The sequence below is a fragment of the Rhinolophus sinicus genome, linkage group LG04, assembly GCF_036562045.2.
Source record: "Rhinolophus sinicus isolate RSC01 linkage group LG04, ASM3656204v1, whole genome shotgun sequence".
Lineage (NCBI taxonomy): Eukaryota > Metazoa > Chordata > Mammalia > Chiroptera > Rhinolophidae > Rhinolophus > Rhinolophus sinicus.
Window position 1 is genome coordinate 33,008,040 of NC_133754.1, and position 26,103 is coordinate 33,034,142.

Consider the following 26,103-nt stretch of genomic DNA (forward strand, 5'->3'; position numbering starts at 1 on the left):
TCTTGTTCGTCAAGACAAATGCCAGTTTCCATAGAAAGGTGCAGCAAGTCTTGAGGTTGCAAATGCCTGTTCATTTTCTTAGGCTCATTTCCTGTCCCGACTTTATTAAATGCCTTCCCCTTTCCATCATCCTTCAAGAATCAGGTCAGTGTCTCTCCTCCAAGAACAAGCAATACCCTTCTCTTCCTCAGTTCAGTTTAAGTACTCTCCTGGTACATGGTCATAGCACTTACTACATTAAATTGCAAACATTTGTCTACTCTGTTTCCTGCAGTGGACTGAGTTCCTCGAGGACAGGAAACTTGACAATCATTATGTGTACTCGCTCCAAGTCCCAGCCCTCAGTACATGGCAGTCACTGAATAAATGCTTCTGGAAGGATAGCACCACCGTAGCCTGATGCCTACATTACTGAATTGCTTTCTAAGTCCTGAGGAAGTGGTGAGAATGAAGAGAGAGAGAGGCATTTCTGAAATAGATCTGTGGGAAATGGAAACGGGAATCTGCAGTTTTAAAAGATTTCCCCAGGTGATTTTGATAACCCACCTGATTAAGAACATCTTCTTTAGCTCCTGTTCTATCAATTAGTTAGCTTTAGATTTTAGGCAACTAATTTTAACTTTCTTGATCTGTCTCATTTTTTAGAACAGATGATTGTACTAGATGTTCCAGGTTAACCATTCTGAAATTCTAATATTAATATGGCAGATTATACATTTGAATTAACCTGGTTATTATAATGTAGTCATTTGGTTTATTTTCCTAGACAACCAAAATGGCTTCTTCAGGGCACATTTTTATAGCTGTTTCTCTGAATGAAATCTTTAAACTGATTAAGCACTTGTCAGTGTTTGTCTAATTTGTGGGTAAGTTGTATTTGCATTGCTTATTTGTCTAGTATTCTGCTTGTTGACTATTTACAGAGTAAACGATGGGGAGATTTAATGTTTTGAGGAAAAAATGATATAGCATGTAAACATTTAAAATACACAGCAAAATTATAAATTATGCTATCAATTCTAATAACTACCAAAGTCATACTTAACCAGTTACCAGGGACATTTTTGTAAAAATAATGAGATGATGATACATGTTTAGGACAATTTCTGGCATACATTGAAGCACATGAACACAATTGCATGAACATGAGACACGTGTCAATATAAATTCTCTTTTTCTTTTTTCTTTTGGCTCCTTTGCTTCATTTTCACATGTATGCATAGCTCTTTGAGCGAGGAGTATTAAACCAGCAAGTTAGATGAGACCAGAAATCATGACTGCAAGCAAGCTGGGTTGGTTTTTTTAAACTTTGATAATTATGTTTATTCGTATAATAATAATAAAAAAAGAAAGCATCTTTGCAAAGAATACCGGGAATTGTAGCTGTTTATGCTTCTCCCCAACTCCACCAAATACTATTTCTTTTTAAACTATTTAAGAAACTCTATCTAAAGTGTTACTTTTCAAAGATTTTTTAATACTAGCTACATGAACTTGTATCGATGAGTCATGCAGGCTTTCTCAAATCATGGCAACCTAACAATGATATTTACAAAACTGGAAATTAAGAGATTAGTGTAGCCAATGCTATAAAAAATTCCTGTGTTCTAGATGCCCAATTCAATTAAGGGATCTCATTTTACCTTATTGGGATTGTACTGGTCACTATTTCTATATATATTTAATTATAGTTCCTAACAAGGAGAAAACAAAATAGATAAGAAAGTAAAAACAGTCAAGGAGTTATGGTTAGAAAAGAGTTGAATTTGGGCTATATGTTCTTCTATAATGAGTCTTAAAATACCATGACCATCTTTGGATTATAAATACGTGTGGTGATTAAACAAAAAATTAGCCACACAATTCTTTGATACTACTGCCTTCAGGGCTCTGGGTCTCTGTCTCCTCTCCTTGAATCTGGGCAAACTGGTGACTGCTTTGACCAACAGTCTGTGACAGGAGTGACTTTCTATCATATATGACTTTCAATACTAGGTCATAAAAGGGATGCAGCTGCTGTCTTGTTCTCTTGACTACTCCTGCTTGAGATCTGAACTCAGAAAATTGGTTATAATGAAACCAAGCTACCTACATGGAGAGGGCACAATTAGGCATTTTGTTGACAGCCCCAGTTAAACTTAGCATTTCAATCATTCCAGAATAGCTGGCAGTCATGTGAGTGAAGAAACCTCAAGATTATTCTAAGCTCCACACATCCAGTTATCCCAGAGTTTGAGTCTTTGCAATTGAGGTTCCAGACATAAGGTGAAGAGACAAGCCATCTCCTCTGTGATGAATTCTTCATCTACAGAATTGGTGAGCATAATAAAATACTTGTTTTGTGCCACTAAACTCTTGGGTGTCTTGATTACCATAGTTACACTGGACACTTGGAGCCGTAAAATTCTAGGAATATTTTGGGTCCATTAATAATATTCCTGACATTATCATTCTTGATTCTTTAGGCAAATGCAAAAGTATTTCCAAAACAACAACAACAACAAAAAATAGAAGTATACATACCTTTCTAATAATTTATATTTAGAAAATAATTATAGTTATGGTTAAAGTAAATATGTAACTGTCTCAAATAAAATATTAATTTTGAAATAGGAGTATAAATGATCATAATTAAATGTTTATTGTTTGTATGTTTCTTTTGTCTAATTATAAACTATTTCAAATTTTAGAAACTAGTTTGAAAACAAAATCCTTTGTCTAGGTTGTTACTACTGAATTTATTCAATCCTTGTCTATAATCTACTACAAATAGGTACCGTATCAAAGTTTGTTTTTCTGATAATCCTAATTAATATAGTTTTCTAGTTCTTATAATCACAGATTTTCAGAAGCTGGAGATAGAGATGTAAATGTGAAGCAGTTTGGAAAGATTCACAAAATATGTCCCTAGAACTAAGAATTTCTACAGGATGAAAATTACAACAGAATTTATTGGTCTTGTATTATAAACTAATACATGTTAGTTTATACATATTAGTTTATATTATGTACATAATACAAAGTGTAATAGTTTGTATTATATTATATGTATATAATACAATACATAAGTTTGTATTATAAACTAATATGTACTATGTTTGTGCTCTGATCAGAGTATCTTCAGTATTAGATAATCAGTTTATGGGTTGGTATTCCATATCGCAGCTGGCTTTTGTGGAACTTATAACATTAGTTCTGTGTGGCCACCAATTTCAAGAGATCAAGCAAAAGACCACAATAGACAGTGATGCCTGAGTGATGGAAAACAAATGAAGTGATTGCTATGTTTCCTTCAACTTTCCAACTTGAGAGTTTCTAGGTACCAGTGTAGGAAAAGAGAACTCAGTCAGCATCTTATGGGGTAAAGAGACAGAGTTAAGTGTCCTGGGAGAAAAATCTATGGTGAAAATACAGGAGAGGTGAGGAATACATGTAGTGCAAAGTCTGGAGATCTGCAGATGGGAACTCTCAAGTATTCACTTAAGCATCCATTAGTGCAGGCGTGTGGACAGCTGGAGGAAACACCCTTGAAAGCCTGAGGTAATAGTGCTGTGCCAGGATAGTGTTTATTCCCAACAAGTATGATTCAATGTGAAAGAGTATACAAAAGGGTACTGCCTTGTTGGTGGAAAACATCAAAGGTGGACTGAGCACTGTTCTGGTCCTGCCTGAAAAATGTTAAAATAAGACTCCAAAGGATCAAGGTGTTTCCAGGTGGTAACCTAGCTGTGTCACACAGGAATGTTCAAGAATATTTCTAAGAATACAAAAATACTCAGCTCCATACATGGCAAATGTCATAATATTTAGCATCCAGTAAGAACTTAGCAGGCATTCAAAGAGCAAAGAAGAAATTTGAGACCCATAATAAGAGAAACAGAATTTTGTCAATTAAAACTCAACCCAAACTGACACAGATGTTAGAATTAAGAGACAAGAATGGCTATTTAAACTGTACTACATATATTAAAAAAGAGACTCAGATAATAGAAAAAAAAAAAAGCTGTTCTGCAACTTCTAGAGATAAAAATCACAAGATCTAAGGTAAAAAATACACTTATGATGAAAAGCAGATTGGACATTACAAAAGAAAAGGTAATTGAATATGTAGCTATGGAAAATATTCAAAATGAAACAATGAAAAAGAAGAGAATAATAAAATGAATAAAAAATTAGTGAGCTATGGGACAACACCAAGAAGCCAACCATAAGGGCAATTGGAACTTGAAAAAGGAAGAAAAAGATAAGAGAAAAATATATTTGAGGAAATTATGGCCAAAGATTCTCCAAAGTTGTAGAAAACTAAAAACCCATACATCCATGAAGCTCAAAAAAAATAAGCACAAGAGGCATGAAGAAAACTATAAGTCACAGTGTTAAAACCAGTGATAAAATTTAAAAAGCAACTGAACTAAACTGTGGAAATCTAAACAAGATCAGGGTAATAAACCAATTTAAGTATCCTGAATGGGATATTGTACTAAAGGTTTGTGAGTTGTTATAAATGGTGAAAGATACATGACATCTTTTGGTATAATTTCTTACAATGACATATGAATTTAGGATATCAAAATATTTAATTATAAACAAGAAACTGGAATAATAAAAAAATCTTATTTTCAATGAAAAATTATAGTAAGGTTTACAACAGATTTTTCATTGGAAACACTGAAGTGAAAAGAGCGTGAAGGGATATTTCTGAAGTATTGAAAAAAATATGTCAACATATAATTATATATTTATTTGAAAATAGATTTCTCAAAACTGAAAAAATATAAATTGGAATTCATGAAATTTTAAAAAATTACTTTTCTTTGAAAGATACTGTTTAAAGGCATGAAAAGGCAAACCACAGACTGGGAGACGATATTTTAAAATCTCTTATCTGATTTAGGCCTTGTGTCCAGAACATATAAAGGAGTACCAAAACTCATTAACAAGAAAACAAACAATAAAATTGGTTAAACTGACAAATTACTTAAACAGATATTTTAAATTTTGCTCCAAAAGACGCATTAGAGCTTATTGTCCGGATAGGTCTTATTTTCAGGAAAACACAGTATGTATGCATGGAAACTAAGCACATGAAAATACACACACCATTATTAGTCATTAAATAAATAGAACACATCCATTGGAATGGTTAAAATTAAAAAAAGACTGACTACACTAAGTATTGGTGAAGATGTGGAAAAATTAGAACTCTCAAACACTACTTGTGAGAATATAAAATGTTATAAATGCTTTGGAAAAGTTTTGCAAATTTGTAAAAATTAAATGTACACTTACCATGTAATACAGTCATTCTTTTCATAGTCTTTATCCAAAAGACAAGGTAGTATATGTTCAAAAAAAAAACTAGTAAAAGAATTTCCATAGCAGCTTTATTGATAGTACCCAACAAATGGAACCAATCAATATGTTTTTCAAACGATGATGGAATAAACAAAATATGCTGTATCCGTACTACTCAGATATAAAAATAAATACACTTTTGACATACATGTATCTCAGATGAAACTCAAAATGATTAAGCCAGCTCCATCCCATAGAAAAAGAGCACATATGTATGATTTCAGTTGTATAAATTTCTAATGATTTTAAACTAATCTATAATGACAGAAATTACATTGGGTCCTTGGGAAGAGGGAGATAGGAGAAGTAAAAGGGGAGTGACAAATGAGCATGCTGATGTTTTTATAGGTTATGGACACATCAAATTCATTAACTTGGATACTTTATGTACAGTCGATTTCCAAAGTAAAACACCTTATGAAATAAAAATATATATGTTTATACGTTTACAAATTGTAAGTTTATCAATTCATGTACTTTAAGTCTGTCTTAATGGTCCTAGATCTTAAGAATAATATATTAAATAAACATCATGAATTAAAAATATTCCAAAAAACGTTTCCAAAGAATCTATTGATTTACATTAACATTGTTACTTCAGGATCTTTGAATTATTTTTTCTTTAATTTTAAAATTGTGTTCATTTTTGAAAACAGGTAAAAAATATTCGGTCTTTTAAGGGGCTCAGAAATGATTTGCTTGCTGCACATCAATTATATGTGCTCCTGAAGTCATTGAATTAGAAAAGCTTGTTTTTTGCTTTTTTTGTTTTTTTTTTTAAGTATTTGAGGTATACTATTTAAATTTTGAAAATTATTTAATTGTCATATTCCAAAGGTTTCTCCTGTTATCAAAATTGTGTTTAATTAATTCAGTCAACAATAACTAGGATACATTTGTATTCCACTGACTAGCCCACCTCTACAGATACATTTCAGAGTATCAGATAACTAAAGCTTTTACATACATGGTACTACGTTAAAATTCATATGACTTCAACAGATATGCAATTGACCTTTAATTTTATAACTATAGTACATAGATAGACAAACCAGAATCAATTTATTATGCATCGTCTAATAGCTGAATTCATTCAATTTATGATCCTCTCTTTTATAAATATGAAACGAAGAAGGATTTTCTGAATCACTTTCTTTGTTTGAATCATTTTAAGCTATTTATGGCTATTTTTCCTGATTAGAACCTGTTTACTTTAGTCTGTTAACAAGCCTTTCTTCTTCTTTAAAAACAGTCTAATTACTGTGGTGGGGACTTTCATCAGCCATCACATATTGCATCTAGAAGTGCTGGAACAATACAATAACTCAAGTCAACTGATTGACACTGACTGCTACCAAATTAGCATTTGCATGGAGCCAGCATCATTTATTGTCAACAGATATTATCCTCCTTTGAGATTTTCTGAACTGCTTTTCAATACAGACCAAATCACTCAGTATGTGATAAAACAAAAGAAACTTTGTCTGAATACTGTATTAGGACAAAAGTAAGGATTTTGTGTTCTTTCAAACTATACAGTGTTCCTAAAATTTTAAGCAATAGAACAGATTCTTTGTGTCTTAGATATTACCTCTTGTAGTGGGATAATTTAAATTTAGCATATGCGATATATAACACACATACTGAATTGAGAAAATTTAAGTTTTGAAGCTGATTGATAAATGAATTGTCAATGCAACTGTCATGAAAATAATAAATTGTATTAAGATTAGATTTGAGCAAAAGTAAACAGCAAAAAAATAACACCTTAAGATAAGGAATGTGAGTGGGCTGCTTATATTTTTAAAGTTTTTATAAGTCAAAACAATAATGCATCAATATTTAAATGTTGAATCAGAAAGCTAAAGGGGAATTTAAATACTACATAGTGAAAATCACAATATACGCATAAAAATAGGAAACTAAAACCCAAGATGCTCATGACTTATCCAGTGTTAAATCATCCAATACAAGAAATCAGGACTAGAACCAAAGTATTTAAACTTATATCTTAGTTTCCTTCACATTTCCAAACACACACACACACACACACACACACACACCCCACACACATACACACACCCACACACAAAACATTCATTCTTCTGTGCTATGTCAAATGTTCTCTTCTATTTGTATCAGCCCCATTTAAATGGGGTATGGCAATAAACTTTAGGATAACCTGCTTTTAAATTTGCCATCAATATTAGTACTTAGAACTTCCCAGATCTTCAAAATCAACTTTGTGTGATGTTAAACGTCTCTAGAGAAAATTGTACTTTGTTTTTCTTGAACTCTGCACAGTACATGTTAATCCTGAAAACACTAACCATACATCATGTAGTTAATATATGACAAACTAAGTAACCCAATGTATAATTTAATATAGGATAGAGATTTCTGAATCCAATATAATTATAATAAAGTTTCTATGAAAATAGACTGCAACTTTTTTTTTTTTATGTTACCTTGGATAGGGACACTTCACCCTTAATAGATACACTGACCTGAGTTATATTTAAGTGAAGCTAATAACTATAAATGCAGATACCAATAATACCAATAATACCATAAATTAAGTTAGTTTCAAAATCAGTGAAAGTAACTATAACATTTCTGACATGTACTTTATATTATTTATTTAATGACAATGGGAAATTTATATGTGAAAATTTTCCTAGATTGAATGCATCACTTTTTTGCTAGACATTTCAAACCCTTAGTATCACCTGGACATAGGCATCTTATTATTAATTTAATCATATTACTTGGAAATACTTCATTTTAACTGCTTTGATAATTGAAAATTCCATTACTTCTACTACTATATCTAGATCTCCAGTTTTTTTTTTTTTTTTTTTTTTTTATTCTCAATCACTGTTAGAGTAAGTTTCTTTAGTCACCAAATTTTCAAAAACTTTTCTAATATCATTTCATCACATGTGAAGTATTTTTTTCACATTAAAGGAAAACATACATAATTTTACATACCTATAATCATAATATTCTTAAATCATATACATACAAAAATAACCCTTATAGCAAATGAACAAAAATTAGGAGAGGAAGTTTATTAGAATGATGGAAACCTGTTTCATATTTTCTTTTGGTTTAAATGTCACCACTGTTATTCACCACAGTACTGGGAGTCCTAGCCAGAGCAATCGGGCAAGAGAAAGAAATAAAAGGCATCCTAACTGGGGGTGAAGAAAGTAAATTGTCACTTTTTGCAGATGACATTATTTTTCATGTAGAAAATCCTAAAGGCTCCACCAAAAATTAGAAACAATTAACATACCGTGAAGTGACAGGATACAAAATCAATGTACAAAAATCCATTGTAATTTTTTGTTCTAACAATGAAATTTCAGAAAAAGAAATAAAAGAAAAAAATAATTTTGTAATTGCAACAAAAAGAATAAAACACTTAGAAACAAACTTAACAAAAGATGTGAAGGACCTATACACTGAAAACTATGAGACATCATTAAAAGAAACTGAAGAAGAAACAAAGAAATAGAAAGATATTCTATGTACCTGGATTGGAAGAATCAACGTAGTTAAAATGGCCATATTACCCAAAGCAATATACAAATTTAATGCAATCCCTGTCAAAATCCAATGACATTTTTTTTATAGGAGATAGAACAAACATCATCAGATTTATATGCCATCACAAAAGACGCCAAATAGCCAAAGCCACCCTGAGAGAAAAGAACAACACTGGAGGTACCATTCTCCCTGACTTCAATTTATACTACATAGCAACAGTAATCAAAACAGCATGGTATTGGCAGAAAAAAACAGACACACAGACCAATGGAATATAATTGAGAGCCTAGAAATAAACTCACATATATATGAGTAGATTATTTTTAACAAAGGAGTAAAAAGCAATAATTGGAGAAAAGAAAACCTCTTGAATAAATGCTGCTAGGACAATTGGAATGCCATGCACAAAAGAATGAAATTAGACTGCTATCTGCTGCCATGTACCAAAATTAACTCAAAATAGATTAAGACCTAAATATAAGACCTGAAACAACAAATTACATAGAAAAAAACATAGGTACTAAACTTATGGAGCTTGGGTTCAAAGAGCATTTTATGAATTTGACCTCAAAGTCAAGGGAAGTAAAAGCAAAAATAAATGAATGGGAATATATCAAACTAAAAAGCTTCTGTACAGCAAAATAAATGATCACTAAAACAAAGAGGCAACCAACCAAATGAGAGAAGATATTTGGAAACAACATCTCCATAAGCGACTAATATATGAAATATATAAGGAACTCATACAACTCAACAACAAAAGAACAAACAACCCTGTTAAAAAATGGGCAGAGGTCCTGAATAGACACTTCTCCCAAAAAGATATACAGACAACCAACAGATATATGAAAAAATGTTCAACTTCACTAGCTTTTAGGGAAATGTAAATCAAAACCAAAAAAGGAGAAGATGTTACAACTGTTAGAATGGCTATAATCAACAAGACAAGTAATAACAAGTTTTGGAGAGGTTGTGGTTAAAAAGAAACCCTCATATACTATTGGTGGGAATGTAAATTGGTACAGGCACTATGAAAAACAGTATGAACTTTCTTAAAAAAAATAACAATATAATAGAATTATCATATGACCCAGTAACCCATTTTCTGGGTATGCAACCAAAAAATCTGAAAACATTAATCCATAAAGATATATGTATCCTTATGTTTATAGCAGCACTATACACTGGGACCAAGACATGGAAGCAACCAAAGTGTCCTTCGATAGATGATTGGATAAAGAAGATGTGGTACATAAATATAAGTACAATGAAATATTACCGGGCCATTAGAAAAGATGAAATGCTGCCATTTGTAACAACATAGATAGAGCTAGAGATTATCATGCTAAGTAAAATAAGTCAGACAGAAAAAGTTGAGAGCAATATGATTTCACTGATATGTGGGATATAAAACTGAAAGCAACAAAGGAACAAGGCATACAAACAAAGGAACAAAAAACTCATAGACACAGACAATAGTTTAGTGGTTAACAGAGGGTAAAGGGGGAGGAGGGGGACGAGGAGGAGAGGGTAAAGGGGGTTAAATACATGGTGATGGAAGAAGAACTGTCTCTGGGAGGTGAACACACAATGCAATATATAGATGACACATTATAGAATTGCACACTTTAAACCTATATAGTTTTATTAACCAATGTCAGCCTAATACATTTAATAAAGAACGTTTTAAAGTTGTCTCATTTTTGTTACAATGATGCCCTTTTTTTGCCTATATAATAAAGGAAGAAGAGACATTTTCCATTCTTAAGTGACTCTGCTAATTCTTATTGCTACCAGACTTTTCTATCCAGACTATATCCCTTTAATCTGGCTAAAATAATGCCAGAATATTTATGTAAATTACCTAATATAATCTGATTCACTTGATTTGGATATAAATTAATATGGTCTCTTCTCTTTTCTTGTTGTAAGTATTAGGTTGGTGCAAAAGTAATTGTGGTTTAAAAGGTTAAAAATTGAAAAAAATGCAACTACATTTGCACCAACCTAATACTAACAACTTACCCTCTCTAATGATAGGAAACCTTTTGCTACCATAAATTGTCCAATAATTCTTGAATTTACAATGTCAAAAGAAATTAACACTGATTCTATAGAAGAAGCAGATGGATCTTTATGTTGCTGTGACATTGGCATTGAAAATGGATCCAGCTCATTTTGATTGAAACCCTTCAGGTCTTCTGCTTCCTTGTAAGAACAGGTCTATAACTTTGGCCCTAACATTTCACATTTTGGCTCACAAGGTTACATCCCTTGAATACAAGTTTAATAATAGATAACTGAATCAAGAAGCCAGGAAAAGAACAAGGTAACTCGTCAAAATTTAGAATATAGAAAACAATAAAGAAATGACCATAAGTTAAAGAGAAACAAATGAATGGATGTGGAGTTGACACAAAGTATAAGAAACTGCAGAGGAAAATTCTGATTGATATTTGAAAATATTTTCCTACCACACATATTCCCTTTACTGACTAACATAATTCCACCATAATTCCACTAACATAATTCCACCTAATCTCCTTTTACTTGAGTCCTCTATACTCATTACAGTCAGAAATAAAATTATTACCATAGAAAACCCTTGCCACCTCTATTACTGCTATGCTTTCTTAGATATGCAAATATTTTAGAAAAAATGTCTTCTTAAAATTAGAAAATATTAAATAATACCTTGGAATTATAAAATATTCAGAATATATTAAAATAAAATTTATTCAATTTAATACTATTTACCATATTTTGCCGTGTATAGTGAACATCTACATTTTTGGCCCAAACTTCCAGGGGAAAAAATGTTTCATTTTAACTTTGTAATTCAAATTCTTATTTGTTTAAATTTTTTCTATCATAAAGGAATTTTAGCACTTATTTTTCAACATGTTATGATACAAGAAATTTTATGTAACAAATAATTACAAAACATTAGAACACATATAAGGTACAAGAAATTTTATGTACCAAAAACAAATTTATGATATTTACGCATCATAGAAGGCCAAGAACTCGTCGTAGTTGCAAGTTCCTCGTAAATTCAACAAAACCGATTATCATATTCCAGGGTATTATTTTGCATACGGATACCATTATTGATTTCTAGTGTTGTACTTTTAACTCAAGCATAAAAAATGAATTAAAAACATTTATACAGATATGGATATATGGCTATACATACTTTATATATATATACATATATATGTGTGTGTGTGTGTGTGTGTGTGTGTGTGTATATATATATATATATATATATATATATATATATATATATAATGCACATCCTTATTTTTCCCTCACAAATTTGGGCAAGAAAGTGCACATTATACACAGCAAAATATGGTAATTTTTCTAATAGTTGAAAGGAAATGTGATTAACACTGGAAGAAAGAGAAAAGTGAAAAGCCAACTCTGTGCTTAAGGAAGTTACAACGTAGTAAGGAAGGTAAGAAGAACACTTAATAATATATATAACAATGATTATATTTATGGGTGTCATGATTAAAAACAACAAAATAATATCTTTCAAAAGACAGCAAATTATATTTGCTTGAATAATTATGAAACAATTCAAAATTTAAAGTAGTTTATGAATAAAAATGATTATTATATAACAGCACAAATACTTTCCTTAATAAAGAAGAAACAAGACATCAGTCTAAAAGCTGTGTGCATTCAAAGGATGCACTGATAATACATTTCACCATTCTTCATCACCAGTGGAAATCAGGATACACTACATAGGATAAATATAAAAGGATACTTATACAAGTATTTTGTGGGAAGCCAAAACCCTGATTTAAAGGAGATTAGCAATTCATCAAGAAGATATGATTGATATAGATGATGGTTTTATACAGTGTAGCTCAAATATAAGTTTCCTATTGTATTAGTCAGCTAGGGCTGACATAATAAAACACTACAGACTGGAGGGCTTAAACAACTACAATTGATGTTCTTAAAGTTCTGAAGGCTAGAAGTCCAAATCAAGGTGTAGGCAAGTTGGTTCTCCTGGAGATCTCTGTCCTTGGCTAGCAGATGGCTGCCTTCTGGCTTTATTTTCACATGGCCTTTTCTCACTGTATATATATGTATGTGTATGTGTGTGTGTGTGCGTGTATGTGTTTGTGAACACTCCCCTAGTGTCTCTTCCTCTTCTTATAATGACACTATTACTATTGGATTACGATTAGGACTCTGCACTTATAACCTCATATACATTTACTTATCTCCTTAAAGGCTCTTTGTCCAAAAATACAGTCACATTGGGGTTAGGGCCTCAGCCTCTGGGTTTTGGGGGATGCAATTTGGACCATAGCATCTATTTGACAGATTTCCCCAAAATAGAGAGGATGATGACAAGTAGTAATTTAGGCAGGAATCGTGGATGATGGAATGGATGAACCCTGGATTTGACACAGAGTAAAAATTGGAAAAGGAAAGTTCAACAGTCTCAAATAATTCCCAGGCTTCTGTGTACATGGCTTAGGAGTCATTTACAAAGATATGGATTATAGTACCTGAACAACTGTGACAGAACATATAATGTTTCAAACAAATAAATGATGGTATGCTCTTAAAAGAAGAATTACTAACGAAGACTATGTGAACACAAAGACTAGAGCATTTCAGATCAACTGTATTTTCTTTTGAGAAAGTTCACTGAGCTACTACCATGTTTCCCCAAAAATAAGACGTACCCTGAAAATCAGTCCCAGTTAAGATCGTGAGCCAGACGGACGCAGTTAGTACATTATGAAGATGTTTCAGAAGACGACATGACTGTATTTGAATAAATGTAGATTGTTGTACATGAAAAAATAAGACATCCCCTGAAAATTATGCCTTAATGTATCCTTTGGAGCAAAAATTAATATGAGACCCAGTCTTATTTTTGGGCAAACACGGTAGTTTGGGTAATTTATTGAATGTAGTACAAGACATTTCCAAGGTTTCACATGATGTCCTTGGGAGTGAAAAGTCATTTTTTCAGAAGGCAGAGCATTTGGGAAAAGTTGTCAATGATTGATCATGTTCAGAAAGAGCTATAATTACTGAAAACTCTGTCAAGTGATAAACAGATTCTAGTAGCATGCAGCAGAAGTTTTTGCCCCTGCTCTATTTTACATTTTTATCAATGACTTGGATGATTAAAATTGCAGAGAACACAAAACTGGAAGTCATAACTATTATGTTGGATGACAGACATCATATGCAAATAAGAAACAAAGGATATCAGATGTCCTGTGAGATTTACATCTGAAAACCAACAAAATGTATTAAAGCAGATTTATACAAAGTCACCTCAAAGGCAGGCAAAGTCCTAGGCTTCAAAGACTTAGTTTTAATTTGGCTGAATGCGTTATTCTATTTCAAAAATAATGTCAATCAAAAGTATGAAATATCCATCATGGGAATGTACCAAAAGGAGAGTCACAAACATTGGCTGTTGACATTCCAAGCCCTTGTCAGGAAAGGTAGAATCTTAGCCAATAGGTTTCAAATATTCATGTCATTAGCAAAGTGATTATTATTAATATCTTTGAAACACATTAATTTATATTATCTTCATGCTAATCTATATAAGATACATCTAACTAGTTTGTCCTTATAAAATGTTCTTAAGACAACCTTTTGAACATGTAATTGTTTTCCATTATGGTTTGCCTACAGGGAGAAAATAAACTGCTAATACCAAGTGAAACATATACTTCTTTTTAGGAGTTATGTTTTATTTTGAATAAGTAAATTGTTGTCCCAGTGTTATAGGTCAATTTTAAAAGCTTGATTAAGTTATTTTATAAGTGAGAGATGAATCCCTTCAGGATGTAATTATACAATCAGTTTTCTGACCCTGCAGATATGAGGGTCAGATCCTGAACCAAGATAAATTCATGAGAACCATAAGGAGAGGCCTCCTGGGGAACAACCTGTGGCCACACCCGAGAGACACACAGCTCAGCATAGGTATTTTAGTACTCAAGGTCAGCATTTGTCCTAATTTTTTTTTTTTTTAACTTTTAGCAGGTATTCAAAATCAACTATAGAAAAAGCAATGACAGATAGTAATCCATGTCAATGCACACAGAAAAAATTTAAAAATTCTTTGATGACAAGATCCATAAGATAGCAACACACACCATGAACGGAAGCAAAAACAAAACAAACAAACAAACAAAAAAACAACTATTGCATTTTAAACTACATAACAGAATCAATACACAGATAAGGAATATAATAGACTTTATGCTGTTAAATCCTATATTGTAGCATGTAGTTCTGGTAAAATATTTCAAGAAAGACATTAAATGTAATCCTACTAAGAAACAAGTAGCTAGAATGGTGAAAGGAATTTAATATATATAATTAAAATGCAGTGCTATAAAACATTAAGTACATGAAAAAATGCATAAAGAATAAAACAATATACACCTGTATTACTATCACCTAGCTTAAATAACATTTCAAATACTGTTAAAATGACCTCCCCAATCTATTTCCTTTATTTGCCTCACAGGAATTTTTTCTATTCTGAATTTTATATGCATTATTCTGATCCATCTTCTATAACTTTTATAAATTTACTATATACACATGCATTTATAAAAGTATTGTGATGTTATTTTGCATATTTTAAACTTTAGAGAATTTGCACTCACAATATACATATGTCGTGCAATTTATTTTATCCCAAGAAAAATTATGTCTGTAAAGTTCATAAACAGCATGGATTATGTTATTTCATTCACATTCAGTTCTATGCAGTATTCCATTAAATGAATACGTGAATATATTTCATTTATTATTTTCTTTCAGTAGATGTATAGGTAGCCCCCCAGCCACATTTTTTTCTATTACAATCACTGCTCTGAATGCTTGTGTATAGGTATCCTGTGTACTTTGAGCTTCTCTAGTGGGCACACCATGAGCAGAAGTGCTGGCTTATTGCGTATTCATGTCTTTGAGTTACATTTCACCAGTCATTTCCTAATGTGTACTTTCACTGGGTACTCTATCCACAAATGACTACTTGTATGGCTACTGTTTAACATCCTCACCAATACTCAATATCATGTTTTCTGTTGTCATAAGGGTGAAAATGTATCTCATAGTAGTTTGAATTTGTAATTCTATATTTACTAAAGGGATTCAACACATTATAATTTGTTTCATAGTATAAACGATTGATGTTTTACTCTCTATATTATTGATCATAGCTCTTGTCCATTGCAATTGAGCTTTTCTTCCACTTAGTGCTATAATGCAGTAATGTATGCACACTATATATTAATCTTTTGCTACTTTTTATATATATACCAGAATTAATTTCTTTTTAATAATATTTTTATTATTTAATAGACTTAGGTTTACAGAAAATTTGTAAAGATAGTACATAATTACTTTGTACCCACCAATCAACCCACTGTTAACATTTTATATTTCTATGGTATATTTGTCAATCTGAAAAACATTGACACACTACTCTATCATATATTATTTGGATTTCACCAGTATTTCCATTAATACGCTCTTCCTTCTTTAAGATCCAAACCCAAGTACCACTTTGTATTTGCCATATCTCCCAGTCTTTTTTGGTCTGTGAACGTTTCTGTCTTTCCTTGTGTTTTGAGATTTTAATGGTCTTAAGACTTACTGATTAGGTATCTGTTAAATGTCCATCACTCGATACAGCATTGCCTATTGTTTCTCTCATGATTAGACTGAGTTATGGACTTTTAGAAAGAGGTGAAGGGTCTTTCTCATTATATCTTATCAGGTGTACATGATATTCCATGACATAAGTGTTAATCTTAGTCCCTCAATTAAGGTAGTTTTTGTCAGATTTCTGCACTGCAAAGTTCCTAATTTTATTTTTCCTTCCCCTACTCTTTTTTTTTTTTTTTTTTGGGAGTGGGGGAAGTATGTCACTAATCTATCCCACTGTGAAAGAGGGTGAGGGGGTGGGCATTAAGCTTCACTCATGTAGAGGGGAAGACATACACATTATTTGGAATTATTATGTAAGAAAAATATATCTCCCATTTATTAATTCATTTATTTATGTTATACACATACATATACATGTTCTGCTATGGTTATAATTAAATAGTATGTTATTTATTTGTGTGTGTGTGTGTAACTTGTTCCAGCTTTGGCCATTTGGGCCTTTATTACGTTGGCTCCTATGTCTCTTTGACATGCCTCATCCTTATCTTTTTAAAACACTTCCATCCTTTGTGTTTCCACAGTATACTCCAAGGTGCCATAGTATATTCTTCTTACTTCAGTACTAGATTCTGTTATTTTTCTAAGATGCTCTAGTTCCTTTGATTGGAAATTTGCTTTTAGAAATAAAAAAGCTGAAAAATGACTGTATTCATTGCCAGTGAGCTTCTGTCTTCTCAGGAGAAAGAGTTAGTAACACATGTATGTATACAATCCCTTATATATGTTTATGTTTGTTTCTGTAGCTATCCATCTGTATAATTACTGAGTTTAAGACAAGTTTCGATTTGTCTCCAACTCAGTATATTGAGTTTTCCTACTAATGAATATCTCTCTCCATTTATTTGAGTATTCTTTAATGTCTTTCAATGCAATTACATATTTCCATAAATTGCTTATCTTTTGGTACATTTATTGCTAAATATCTTATTTTATGTCATAAAAAATCTAATATATTTTATAACTCTTGCTAACTGCTTGCTATTCTGTTTGGGTGTTTTCCACTACCTTATCTTCTAAATTGCTGGTTCAATCCTCTGCTTCATCTAATCTACTGTTGATTTTCTCTCATGTATTCTTCATTTCAATTATTGCATTCTTCATTTGTGTTTCTTTTTCATATGGATTTTTATGTGTCCTGTCTCTTTGTTGAAGTTCTTCCTGAGATCATTGAGAATCCTTACAGCTATTGTTTGAATTATTCGTCTGGTAGATTGCTTTTCTCCATTTTATTTAATTATTTTTTTCTGGAGCTTTGTTCTGTTCTTTAAGTTGGGACATGTTTCTTTGTCTCCCCATTTTGGCTGCCTCGCTGTGTTTGTTTTTATGTATTAGGTAGGGCTGCTATGCCTTCCAGTCTTAGTAGAATGGCCTTATGTAGTAGGTGTGCTGTGGGGCCCAGTGGCACAGTCTCCCTGTCACCTGAGTTGGGTGTGCCAGGTGTGTCCCTTGTGTGAGTTGTATGTGTCCTCCTATTGTAGCTGAGCCTTGGTTGTTGTTTGCACATCAATGGGAGGGATTGTTCCCCAGGCTGATTTGTTGTGAGGATTGGCCGTGACTATAGTGGAAGAGCTGTTTTGTAGGGGCTGATCCTATGGAGCAGGATTTGTTTTAATGGGGCTCTGGTGCCTGTCCAGTCTGCCCTTTGGGTGTTTTTTTGTTTTGTTTTGTTTTGTTTTGTTTTGTTTTTTTTTTTTTTTTTGGGTGGGGGTGGTTGGGTGGTGCTCTGGTACGGTCTAAAGTTGGTTACCAGGTTGTTGGTTCTGTGGCCTCTTTGGAGGGGCTCTACTTCTGGCCAAGGTCAGCTGCTGCATGTGCCCTGCCCAGGGCCACTTGGCATGAGCGATGAAGTGATCTTCAGATGGCTGCTACTTGTACTGGTTTCAGAGGTGCCTGGGAGAGGTTAAGCTGCAAGCTGATGCCAGCTACCACTAGTGCCAAGCTTGTAATTTTTTAGCAAGAAGTATGGGGCTAGCTTAGGTCTGATGCTGTTTGTTTGGGATTTGTGAACCTTTAAGAGATTTTAGAAAAGTCTACAGCATGAACTTAACACAGATTGTTTGTATAGAAAGTCACTGGAAGTGGCTTGGGTGAGCCCAAAAGTTGGATGTAGTGAGGTCTCAGGGAATCACCAGGGCAGGGTGAATGGCATTTGCTAGGTTGATGGAGACTCAAATATGGCAGCTGCCTGTGTCTGCATGCTGGGAAAGGTGAGGGCTCAAGAAAAGAATGGTTCTGCCAGCACTTCTGTCTGGGAAAAAGCTGCCCTTCCAATCCTCGTCCTGCAGGCAGACATTCAATTACTCTCCCTGGCACCTTTTGTATTGCTGCTTCAGTGCTGGAGTGAGTCCATCAGTGAGTAAATCCATGTAGGAGCTCTTTAAGAGGAATGCCTGGGACCTAGTTGCTCTCCCTGTCTCACTCAACCACATTCTCTTTTGGTTTTCACAGCCAGAAGTTCTGGGGACTTCTCATCTTGGCATTGGAAGCCTGGGCTAGTGATCTTGACTTGGGACAGGGACACCTCACTCCTCTCGGGGACCTCCATAGCCAAGATAGCCCTTCTGATTTTTAACCGCCACATATAGGTGTGTGACCAACCCAATCTGCGTCTCCAACCCTCCTACCAATCTAGATGTGACTTCTGTATATACTTAATTATAGGGTTTCTGTTCAGTTAGACTTCAGGTGTTTCTCAATGATGGTTGTTCTGCAGTTTAGCTGTAATTTTTATGTGGTACTGATAGGAGGTGAGCACACCAGTCTGCCACCTTGACCAGAAATCCTTGATAGATCAATTTTTAACTAATGATTACATTTCTAGCAGTTTGTAATCTTCTCTTAGTTTAACTTTTAGTTATTTTATATAGAAATTACATGGTTATGGTTATGATTTTTAATTTGAAACATAACCTGTAAAGATGTTCTTGTTTTCTAGAATAAGCCCATCCTAATTTCAAGAAATTAGTACTATGACAATGTGTATCTGCTTTCCTCATATTTGTTATGTGTGTTTGGACTAAAGCTTTAATTCTGTCTTGAACAGATTTGCCTCAATCATTGCTCTCAATTGCCATATAAATTTTAATGCAATTCATAACATTAAAACAGATTTTCTCCTAATTTTAGCTCATCTTTGATTTGTGATTATTCATTGTTTCCAAAGGAATGTGTCTGAATAAGGGAGAAGTGCGATGCAATTACTCTATTATGTTGCTATACCACAGAATTTACATGAATTTTATACATCTGATATTCCCAGCACTGAATTCAGCACTCTAACCTTATTATTATAAACATCAGACTATGTGCTTATATTAACAATTGCCTCATAATTACAAAACGCTATTCTGATTTACATATATCCGTATGACACTAACTTACTTCATCCTTTAGGTGTCATACTTTGCCAAACACCTACACACTTTAGCAATTACATGTTTTATCCAATTTTCCTCTTTCCCTATGCGTCAGGAGAGTCTCAATGCTGGTCATCTCATAATTACCTCTGGTATCATTTGAGCATTTTAACTATCATTCATAAAATATCAAATTTATCACTAGATGCTATATGTCAGTAGTCAAGTATTCACAACCATATCACTTACTTAGATAATACTTAACCCAAATCCCATTCATATTTTACCCATATTTTAAGATCTGAGTAAAGTCCCATTTACTCCATGAAATTGAGGACTACCCATTCAATCATGAATAATCCCTTTGTTTTCTGAATTCTGGTTATCCTTACTTTATGATCTACTTTTCTGAACTTTCTATGTACTATATTTTTAGTTGATGTTTGTTTATATCTAAGATGTTTCTATGAATTGTAAGTTTGTTGAGAAAAATATAGATTATTTACTTATTTGTACCTTCTACCAATGTATCTACAAGTGGTTTTAAAAGTGTTGTATAAGTTCTTATGTTTAGTTCTTCGATCCATTTGAGTTAATTTTGGTACATGGTGACAGACAGCAGTCTAGTTTCATTTTTCAGCACGTTACTTTCCAATTTCCCCCCTCTTTATTAAAGAGGCTGTCTTTTCTCCATTGTATGTTTTTGGCTGCTTTGTCAAAAATTATCTGTCCATATTTACGTGGGTTTATTTTGGGGTTTTCAATTATATTCCATTGGTCTCTGTGTGTGTTTTTCTGCCAATATCATACTGTTTTGATTATTGTTGCCCTGTAGTACGAAAGGAAGTCAGAAAGTGTAATACCTCCAGCTTTTGTCTTTTCCTGAGGATTGCTTTGGCTGTAAACTGCATAGAAGAAAGCACAGGTACTAAAGTTATGGACCTTGGGTTCAAAGAGGATTTTATGAATGTGGCCTCAAAGGCAAGGGAAGTAAAAGCTAAAATAAATGAATAGGGCTATATCAAATTGAAACACAAAAGAAACCATCCATAAAACAAAGAAGCAACCAATCAAATGGGGGAATATATTTGCAAACAACTCTGACAAGGGGCTAATATCCAAAATATATAATGAACTTATACAACTCAACAGCAAAAAGACAAACAATCCAATTAAAAAATGGGCATAGGACCTGAATAGACACTACTCCCAAGAAAATATACAAATGGCCAACAGATATATGAAAAAATGCTCAACTTCACTATAGAAATGCAAATAAAAATGATGATGAGATATCACCTCACACAAGTGAGAATGGCTATCATCAACAAGATAAATAACAACAAGTGCTGGAGAGGCTGTGGAGAAAAAAGAACCCTCATACATTGTTGTTGGGAATGTAAATTTGTACAGCGACTATGGAAAACAGTATGGAGGTTCCTCAAAATATTAGAAGAGAACTACCATATGACCTGGCAACACTTCCCCTGGATATGTACCCCAAAAATCTGAAAACAGTCATCCATAAAAATGTATGTACTCCAATGTTCATTGCAGCATTATTTATGGTGGCCAAGACATGGAAACAACCAAAGTGCCCTTCAGTAGATGATTGGATAAAGAAATATGGTATATATACATAATGGAATGCTGCTCTGCCACAAGATGAAATATTGCCATTCGCGACAACATGTATGAATCTTGAGATTATTATGCTAAGCAAAATAGGTCAGACAGAAAAAGTAAAAAACCATATGACTTCACTCATATGTGAGATATAAAACTGAAAGCAACAAAGGAAGAAGACAAATAAAGAAATAAAAATTCATAGGCACAGACAACAGTTTCATGGTTACCAGAGGGCAAGGAGGTAGGGGGATGGTAGAAGAAGGTAAAAGGGGTCAATATATGGTGATGGAAGGAGAACTGACTCTGGGTGGAGAGCACACGATGTGACAGAGATGATATACTTATAGAATTGTACACTTGAAGCCTATGTAGTTTACAAACCATGGTTTCTCCAATAAATTAAAAACTAAAAAAGAAAAAAAAAAGTGTTGTATAAGCGAGTTGGTATTAAATACTTGTTTAAATATATTGCCCTAGTAGATAATGCTGTTCTTAGTAATAAAGGCCATTTTTCATGAACCTAACTTTGTTGACATAGGTGAAACTTTTGATTTTCTATTTAACAATGCAAATTTGAATGTGTGCCAATTAACTCAAATGATCACTACAGATTTATCTGAAGTGAGAAAGGTAATTTGGAAGACAGAAATAACTGAATTGAATGTTACATTTCTCACCATACTCTTAAAATTTCATCATTCATTTCCCTTAAGATTACTGAGGTTGAAATATCTTTATTACAATAAACTTCACAGTATCCACAAACATTTAGAAATGTGTATTTTAATTTGATTTTAAAATAGGCTAAACTGCTCACCATTTTATATATAGAAAAACATATTGATTTCATTAAGGTTAGTAATGAAAATTGATTTTACAGGATATAATCTGAATTTTATGCGTGTCATTTTAACTGGGCTAATGAAATTATTTTGGTTGCCAGAAGCATTTCAGTCTGGCTATCTGGAGTGCAGCATTTTACATGAGCTGCCAGAATTGTATTTGCTCTTCTAGACAGAAAGTGTGGGTGTCTACAGGCTGCCATAGAGAACTAGAGAAACCAATTGGACAATAAAAACCTTTAAAGTATCTCTCCAGATGGCTAAGCTGCTGTTCCTTCATGTAGAACTACAACACCCTACTTTAAGTGGTGGCATTTCGGCCTGTGTATGAAAATTGAGAAGAAACATGTATAAGTCAAAGAACTGTATTCAGCTTTGTTGATGATCAATATTTTTAGCATGATTTTTGGAGGTATAATATTTATCATACCCTTGATGATAGGAATATACAAGTTTCTTCAAAAAACTGAGTAAACATGAGCTTTTTTTAACCAACAGGAGCAAATTTCTAATGTCACACAAAGGAAGAAAAATGGCAAAGAGATACTAAGATTAACAAGCTTCATGTTCTATTGACCAAGTCCATAGCATATTTTTAGAAGGAATAAATTGAAGACATATCTCTTGTGTTTTGCATGATAAAAGTTATTTGAGCATCATTATAGCCTTTATGAGAAATGACTAAATGATTATACAAATGTTATTCTCAGAGACTGTTGTCTGAAATGGCAGCCAATAGCTTCTGGTTATATTGGATTTCATTGGTATTGTACAGATGTGTATAATTACTGTTTTGCTTTGCTTGAATAGAAGCCATCTGTTTATCTTAGGATGATTAGAACATTTAACAAATTTTGTCCCTTTAGCAGCAGAATCTGAATTGCATTTAAATGTATTCATTTATTTTTCATTTCATGAGATTTAAGGGATCTCTATGAGAAGGAGTCTCTGGACATCTTGAACTATAAAAATTACTGACATTAACAGTCAGTGTTTTTTCTACAAAAGGATGCATTATATCCATTTTGCTAAAATGTTATATTAAATGTGGATGTGTTCTCCCTATAAATTGTACAAATCAATGTGTTCAATGTTATCAAACATTAAAGGTAAATTTTATTGATTCTTCTCTTTTCACCTTATTGAGGTGAAAAAAAATGAACTTGTCTTGCTTTAATCTTTTAATGTGATAGATTATATTAACCAGTTTACCAATACTGATCGTTGAATTTGTAAAAAAAAAAAAAAAAAAAAAAAAAAAAAAAAAGTCTGATAAATTAAAAACAAACACTGCTTATTCCAATTATATATTGCTCCATAACAAAATAGTCCATAAGATTAAACAAGAAACATTTTGCCATATTTCAACATTTTTTAGGTCAATAATTTGGATAATATTCTAATGAGTAACTCTACTATTCCAAGTGATATTAACAGGTACCAATTGGTGATATCTGCTGGTGTATGAATTTAACTGAGAGTCCAGCTTTGTTTACCACATTCACATTCTGGTGCTTTGGTAGGGATAATTACAAAGTTAGAGTTCCTATGGAACATCTTCACATGGTCCTCTATGTGTCATGGTGCCTTGGAGTAGTTGGCCTTCTTGCATGGCAATTAAAGGATCCAAAAGAGCAACACTAGAAACTGTTAGTGTTCTTAAAAACTAGGTAATAACTATCTAACATCACTTGACATTACTATTGGTTAACTGCATCATTAAAAACAGGCCATTTTCAAAGGAGATGAAAGAGATTCCACCTTTATATATGAGGAAGAGCATTTAACTTGCTGCCATGTTTAATCTTCCATAAGACTGTAGGCAATTTATCCATATTTCAGTGGATTTTTTCATGCATTTTAATGAATGAGTTTGATTTCTTCTTTATCAGCTCAAACATGTGTTAAATATCTTTTCTATATATGTCTATCAAGTTGAAGTTATAATTTTTTATATCTGCTTGAATAAGCTACATATTTACAGAAGCATATTAAAATATCTACTATGATTATGGCTTTATATTTATTTGAGGTTTTAAAAAAGATTTAATTGGTGAATATTGGACAACAGTGTGTTTTTCTAAGGCCCATCAGCTCCAAGTAAAGCTGTTGTCCTTCAATCTAGTTGTGGAGGGCGCAGCTCAGATCCAAGTCCAGTCCTGTTTTCAATCTTAGCTGGAGATGTCACAGCTCACCATCCCACGTGGGAATTGAACTGGTAACCTTGTTCTTAAGAGCTCACATTGTAACAAACTGAGCCATCTAGCCACTCCACCGACAGTTCAGTGGCAGCTTGTTGTCTTCAATCTAGCTGTGGAGGGTACAACTCATTGACCTGTGTGGGATTTGAACCAGCAACCCTGTTGTTAAGAGCTTGCGCTCAAACCAACTGAGCCATCTGGCCACCCCTTTTTGAGATTTTTATTTTGTATTTTAGGTCTCGATTTGGGTATATAAAAGGTCATAATTTTTTAATCTTTTGGAATTTTCTTTTATCATTATTATCAATGTTATCATGTCTATTTTACTTAAATATATTTCGCTTTTATTTTAAATATTCTACTTTCTTTTGGTTGTCATTTGACATATAGATTCCTTTTTTGACATTTGACATATAGACTCAATCTTTTATTTTCATTTTGTTTTAACTATTTCTCAAAAGATGTAAGTAAGTTTAATAGCCTACAAAATTACTTTTCAATGATTTGGAACATATGCGTATATAGGGTATAATTTTAATATCTTAAAATATATTCATATTTAGCGTCTTTTAATATAATTTTATATTTTTCTTTGAAAACTTTTACTATATTGTTAAAATTTTCTATATGCTATCTTAATTTAGTCTGTGGATTTGGAGGCCACATATATTTTTAATTATTTTATTGACTGTCTATAAATACATATTTAACATCAATACTGAATTATAACTATTTCTAATGAGGTTGACTTTCAGTGTATTGATTTTCATCCCTTAGAGTAAGCATTCTTAGCATTTCTATTCATTAAAGGACTACTCTCCTTCCATTCTTCTTTTTATCTTCCTTGTGTTCTCTACACTTTAGTTTCGCCTTTCCAAGGTCCAACATTTACCCATAATTTTAATATGTTTTTAAATTTTACATTCACTGCTTAAATTTGCTAACATTTTTCTATCAATATCTGAGCTTAGTGTTTACTTGTTCTTTGTATCTCACTTCGTCCTTTTTATGCATTTTTTTTCTTATGAAATCATATCCTTTAATACTTTTTAGTGAATATTTATGGCCAAAATCCTCTGTAGTATTCTGTTAGTGGTGAATCATAATTTACATCAATTTAGAATTCTAGACTGACAATTATTTTTCTTCATTACTTTTATGTTAATTTTTATTTTATTTTGGTATTGGTTCTGATTTAAAAAGTACTACCAGGACAATTTTCTTCCCCTGTATATATCCTGTATTTTGAGTGCACTAGTTTTAACATATTCATGTTACTCTTCAATACTCTCCTTTTACTCTCATGTATTTAGATAAGAGCTCATTCTTCTTACGTAGTATTTGAAATGTATCTTCATTTTGAGGACCTAAGATACCAAGTTTCTGTGATCATTTTTAGAAATGTCTATTAAACAATTTAAAGGA